The 6,969-nt window shown below is 38.7% G+C and overlaps 1 long non-coding RNA gene across 1 annotated transcript; it reads right to left on the minus strand.

The window, feature by feature from the left end:
- Positions 1-3,735: 3,735 nt before the first annotated feature.
- On the minus strand, positions 3,736-5,852 carry LOC143885197 (uncharacterized). The gene is made up of 3 exons (XR_013253165.1): positions 5,697-5,852; positions 5,073-5,281; positions 3,736-3,923 (listed from the first exon to the last, which is right to left on the minus strand). It is a non-coding gene; the product is annotated as an uncharacterized LOC143885197 (long non-coding RNA).
- Between the last annotated feature and the right edge of the window lie 1,117 nt (positions 5,853-6,969).

Consider the following 6,969-nt stretch of genomic DNA (forward strand, 5'->3'; position numbering starts at 1 on the left):
TGGTTTCAAGAAGGTCTAAATGTACAAGCTTCATTTTCTAGCTAATGTCTTGAAAATAAAGAAGATCAATTAAATCTCGAATAGTACATGGTTTTAGCCTCGAAGAAAAGGGATTTCAACCTGAAGTTCTAATAAATGTACAGCCTCCACTTCCTAGTTAATGTTTTGAACATAAAGAAAATCAACAAAATCTCGAATTATAGTAAAACAAAAACGAAGTGGTTTTATGAAGTTGTAATTTAACAGAGGAAAAATCTCACCTGAGACAAGATCGAGCACGGAGCGCAAATAACTGACCAAACCAACTCTTCTTTGCTAAGAATCTGCCTGTTAGGCCTAAAATCGGTAACAGATATGACAGTGACGTAAGAGCCGAGCTGGAGGACCCGAGGAGCCGAAGTGAGGGAGCTGAGCCCTGCGTAAAGAGCAAACGAGGTCAGAATGACCAACCCGGAGTGTTACTCCGGACAGGCCCTTCGACACTCAAGTCAGTATGAGCAGGAGTGCAGAGCGAGTTTAAGAGTGGTGGGTGAGAAGTTATTACCCTGTTTATGAGCTTTGGGAGCCCTTTTATAGAGGGAAAACTGGGGTAGTTGGGGAGTTATTAATCCAGGACAGGTGTTGGACAGCTATAGGTTCGAGCTCACCTACTCTGCTGTAATTACCAAACTACCCCTGCTAATTACCAAACTACCCCCGATGACGTGAGATCTGCGGTGGGCCACCCTTGGGCCACGTGTCGACAGCTAATATGCTGCTGTTTTTATACCCATCACTGCCATTTCTTTACAGTGTTGCTATGGACGAAACCAAATCCTTGCATGCCACGTCTTTTGGCAAAAAAACAAGGGCGCTGATATTTCCCACCCCCTTCTAGGCTATCCCCCCCCCCCCCCCCACGGCTGGGTAACCTATTCCCACCATTTGACCGGTCTCTCTCTCTCTCTCTCTCTCTCTCTCTCTCTCTCTCTCTCTCCACACACACACACAACAGGAACAGTTGGTGGGCCCAACAGAAACCGTTGGTGGAATGGTGGGCCCATCTTTGAACAACGTAGGCCCCGCCCATACCACACCATAGAATAATCCAAACCGTCCATTTGATGGGCCATAAACGTAAATAGGTTGCGCCCCAAAATATTATTTCCATAGGCTGATCCTAGCCCTCCGATCTAAATAGAAACTACATCTTATGCAACCTCTATAGATTGTAGGGTTGTGATTATCCTACGGAAATGATTTTTGGGGCACAACCTATTTACATTGTGGCCCATCAAATGGACGGCTCGGATCATCCTATGGTCTGGACGGTACACTTCATTTTCAAAAATATTGGCGGGGCCTAAATTGGTACGAACCACACCATACGATGATCCAAACCATGGACGGCTTGGATCATCCTATGTTGTGGACGTTATGCTTCAATTTGAAAAAATATTGGTGGGGCTACGATTGGGCCTTAATGTTACTGTACGACCAACTCCATAGGATTATCCAAACCATGGACGGATTGGATCGTCCTATGTTGTGAACGGGCCTTAATGTTACTTTACGACCAACTCCATAGAATGATCCAAACCATTCATTTGATGGGCCACAATGTAAAAAGGTTGTGCCCCAAAAATCATTTCCATAGGATGATCACAACCCTACAATCTATAGAGGTTGCATAAGATGTAGTTTCTATTTAGATCGGAGGGCTAGGATCAGCCTATGGAAATGATATTTTGAGACGCAACCTATTTACGTTTATGGCCCATCAAATGGACGGATTGGATTATCCAGGTATGGGGGGGGCCTACGTTGTTCAAAGATGAGCCCACCATTCCACCAACGGTTTATGTTGGGCCCACCAACTGTTCCTGTTATGTGTGGAGAGAGAGAGAGAGAGAGAGAGAGAGAGAGAGAGAGGTCAAATGGTGAGAAAGTGACATATACCTTAAATCCTAACGTTTAACGTTAGCCAGCCTTCAAGGGGGGGAAATATGAGCGCCCAAAAACAATGCTAAGTTGTGAAAGGTGGGTCTTCTTAAGTGAGTTAAGCATGACGGTTTGGATCATCCTACAGTGTGGGAATAAAAACAGGAAAAAAAAAAGAAAAAAGAAAAAAAACTGGTCCACCTGACCACCACCAATTATCTCATTGTTGTTTCTCCTTGCAGGTGAAAGGAAACTACAAACATGACAACATCTTTCAAACCAGTTGTAGCATGGTTACAATATAATGAGGTAAGTTAAAAGTAATAAACACTTGTGATATTCTCTATTTAGATGAAAATGGTGTAAATATCTAATTTTAATCACCCTTCTTTTGATTTGCCCCCTTTTTGCAGGGTGTATGGTCTTTTACTAATGAAGCATACAAATTAAAGGTATGAATTAAAAGGGAAATTATACGGTGGTTACAAAGGTATTACTGTGGAATAGACACACAGAAAAGGTACGGTGGGTCCACCTATTTGGATGATCTAAACCATTCATTTGTTACTCTATATTTTTTTTTGAAAAGGGCAACAATATATATATATATATATATGTGTAAAAACAGAACCGAGGTGGTCCTGAAGGAACAAAGATAATTTTGTTACTCTATATTGTAGATAGGATGTGCCCTAAAAACTCTTATCCATAGAAGGTGGGGCCATGGATTAAAAAATTAGTCTAATTGTCGTCTAGGAAAAAAATGAGGGCCCACTATATTGTGCTATTAGGTGAAAGAATATGGGAAATGATATATTCACCCCATTTTTTCTACTTGGGACGACCACCTTAGTGTTAAAAAAAAAAGGTTGGGGCTGGGGTAAGTTAAAAAACGGGGCGAATATAATACTTCCCAAAAATATTTGCTATCCACATATTTTAATTGTTTACTTCGGACAGCCTCTCTCTAGTGGTAAAAAAGTAGTCACAGATACATTAGGGGATTTGCTAATAACAACCACAAGAGTTTTAGACTTAATTGTAATGGCTTTCAAAAACACATTCATATCACATTTGCAAATAAAATAAAATTAAAATAATATTATTTACAAATAAAAACAAATTTTGGTGGCACTCAAAGAGGTCACAGAGGTTTGATATTGAGAGAAGTGAGAGATTATATGGTGATTTTGATTGGCCAGTACAAGACACACACACACAAACACACAATCCATGACCCCACTTACTAGATGGGCCATAGCAATAATAACCAGATGTTACTAACTCTTATATAGCCACTTTTGGTGTATTGCCTATAAAGAAGATCACTCTTATACACCCACTTTACTCGTTTCTCTTACTTATGAGATGTCCGTTAGCGGTGGTGGGATCATGTTAACTTACCAATTTCTCCAAAAGCTTAAGCTCTTGGAGAAAGGCAGTATTTATCTTTTATACTTTCACACTCTCCCGCACGTGTGGCCCACTTGGCAAACACGTGGCACATGTGGTCCCACTTTGCGCCGACCATCGCATGTGGAATTTTTGCTATCCGGGAGGTTTGACTCGAGACCTTTGGCTCTGATACCATGTTAACTTACTAACTTCTCCAGGAGAAAGGCAGTATTTATCTTTTATACTTTAACAGATCAAGACCATACATTTGCCACCTTAGGATGGTCTACAAAATCAACGGTCTAGATAGTCTAGATTACATGTGCACGTCCTCTTGTGGGACCCAGAGAAGGAATATTATCTAGTGTAAAAGGGAATGCATAAATGGAAACCTAACAAATAAATCCTCAACACGGTAGCTGTATCCACACTAAACTCATTCTAGAGACATTCTGGTTCACTGTCTTATAAGTGTTTACATATTGTTATTAATTATTACAAGAGCACAGAATAATAAAGTAAAAAGTACGACAACAGAGAGCAAAAACTATGCACCTGAATCACCATGGTAAATGTTGATTTTTCCTGCAATCTCTGGATTCACTTCCCTGAAAATAAGGATTGGAATGAAAGCTAATAAGGAAAGCAATTTATCATAACACGGGCCATTGGATAACATAAAGGAAAAACAGACAAATTTATTTTTTGCTTCTCCTTTATTTAACCAATTAAACACCCAATTTTATTTAATCCCAAACACAAGCAAAAACCCAAACAAAGCTCTCCAATTTCAACATAAAAGGCCCAAAACAAACTTCATTTGTTCAATCTATCTAATCCATGAAATACCCAATATTTTTTTGATCTTTCAAGATACCAATTACCACCAGAAACCCATAAACATCCTGAAAATTCAGTCTCAAAAAGGCCCAACAAACACCTTTCTATTTTGATACATGAAAACCCAAGATACGAGGTTCTGTGTGCAGTACATGAAACCCAGTCTGTTTTAATGTTGCAGACACCAGGCATCCATAAAAAAGAGAGAATGTTTTAGACTTCCAAAAAAAAAAGAAGAAGTATACTACAATTCAGCACAAAATGACTCTGAACTTGTAACAATGCCAGCACTATTCTCAAATTGCAGAAATAACAGTGACGGGCAATTTGCATTAAAAAGAAAAAAAAAACAGTAATAGGCAATTTCAACAAAGCAGCTTCCCCCAAATGAGAAAGAAAGAGGAAAAAATCATCTAGAAACGAACCAGAGGCTTACCCTAATCATCGAAATTAACAAAAATAGAGTATGAAAGTTACATCTTGAAGTGCAATCCAAAAGCTAAACTATAATTCAACTCCTAATCCCGAGTAAAAAAGAAATATGCTTCTGTCAAAGAGATTTAAAAACCCATCTCTATTGGCTAATAAGAGAGCACAATCTAAGAATCGTGCCCTTTATCTGTTTATTCCTATTCTCTGTATCAGAATCTAAAGATCAGCAGCAGAGTCATTTTAAGCACTTCACAAACTAAATCCCAATTGAAATTTGGGTCCTGTTGGAGCCTTCCTAGATTGCAGTTTCTGCAATCTAGAACTGCAATCTAGAAAGGCCTAGATTGCAATTTGGGTGTTCATCCAAAAATTTCTCGGAGAATTTTTTTTCACCCAAACCAAGGAAGAAAACTTTATTTACTATGAATGCCCACAAAATCACATCAAAGAGAACATCTGGCCCTTGAATTTTAAGAGAAATATACCAGAAGGCGCTTTGGGAGTGTAGATGCTTTAAGCTGATGTGCCGGGTTCAGGGCCTACTCTCCCACCTTTTCCTCTTATCTTTGAAACTGTTTTCATGATTAATTTGAACATTTTTCCAAATATCATAGATTTGATCTTGCCTCTCCATGGAGCATTTGCTACTTGATATGCCATCGCTACAAATTTTCTCAAGAAGAGAATGCAGTCACTGGAAAGTAAGAAGCAAATTTGTAAGTCTCTCAAGAAGGAAGGAGGGTCTACATTTTTATTACAAAATTACAAACCTTTGAGTTAGATTCATCAGTGAAATCAGTACTGACAATTTGGCAGGAAGAGTTTTAATCCTAGTATGATTTATAGAACTTTGTTGCCCTTTTTTAATCAATGAGTCATAATATAAGAATGAGAATTAGAAAATGCTAATCATAATACCGTCCTTCAAGATCTCTAACAAATGAAAATAGCTTGAGAAATAATATTGTTCAGATATATAGAATCCTACACTGTTTTCAGCTCCAAGAGATGCCATTTAATCTATCATTTTTTTTAATGATACCAAGATTATCTAATATAAACATATAATCTGAACATAGAAAACAAAATTTCTTGAAGAAGAAGGTCACCTGAGAGAAGAAGGAGCCAGGAGCGCAAGAAAGAAGAAGAAGCAAAACTTGGCTTCAACACCCTTTAAACCCCTCTAATAGCAAGGGGTGTGGAAATATCAAAATTCCGTGCATGAAGAAATGAAAGTTCCTCCAACCCAAGTTTTGTTAGATGATCAAAGCGTCCTCATAATAAAACTGCTTCGGGACTTGCCAAGCAATCTCGTGGCTGACTTTTGCATTTGAGAGCAGCCAGACACGAGGTGGCTGTTATCAAATGCAAAAGCCCCCAAATGGCTTACTGCGAAATTGCCGGGACTTGCTAAGCAATCTCATTTCTAAAGTCGTTGAGAAATTGAATTCTTTTGCACTTAATTACGTGGATCTATTCATGGGCCCTTCTTCCGCCCTTGCTTGCATAAAGAGGGCATTTGCACCTATCATTTCTCTTCTTTTTTTTTATCTTGTTTTATAAATATTTAGTTTTTTGAAACATTTCTTGCCCTTCTCGGAATCGGCATCCTATTCCAATGCCGATTGATTCAGGCATTTGGTTATATATAAAAAAAAAAAGAAACAGAAACAGGGTATGCAAATGACACCAAGGGGGAGGGGATTAAAGGGAGGAAAATATATGCCGGAATCTGTTTCCGGTCCAAAGAGGTGATATTCTGATTATGCCCGGATTGGAATACAATTTTTATTCGAATTTTCTGAATTAAAAATTGGGAGATGATTTTTTCACCCCCTGTAGGATCATGCACCCCTCTTTTAATGTGATTTGACATAAAAAAGCGTTCAAGTCTGCCCACAATTCCGTTAAAAGGAGGGCACATTATTCTACAAGGGGTGAAAAAATCGTCTCCCTAGAATTTTTATTTTATTTTTCCATTTTTAAGAGAATTACAATAGAAATCAGAATATAATTTAGATTACAATATGAATTATTGTGCATAGGTAGTCTTGTGATTTGTGAAAAGGCAATCACCAACAAACCAATAAAGGGTAGTGCCGCTATCAAACAAGGGACCTTGGTTACCCAACGATTCTCATTGCAACTTGCAAGTTGGACTCATTTGACGTATTTCTAAACATGACGGAGGATGTTGCTCTGCAATTTAACATGGCCAGTCAGAGTCTGCCACGTGGGCGGATTTTTTCAACTAAAATAGACTACTTTTGCTAAACACAATCGTACCCTTCCTTTCCCTCCTATCTCTTCTTTTTTTAGAGTAAAAAGCATGTTCCAATCATCCCAAATCCGCCATGTGGCAGACTCTAACTGGGCCACGTA

This window comes from Tasmannia lanceolata, unplaced genomic scaffold (genome assembly GCF_043159265.1).
Source record: "Tasmannia lanceolata isolate RefF3 unplaced genomic scaffold, GAP_Taslan_0.1 ptg000002l, whole genome shotgun sequence".
Lineage (NCBI taxonomy): Eukaryota > Viridiplantae > Streptophyta > Magnoliopsida > Canellales > Winteraceae > Tasmannia > Tasmannia lanceolata.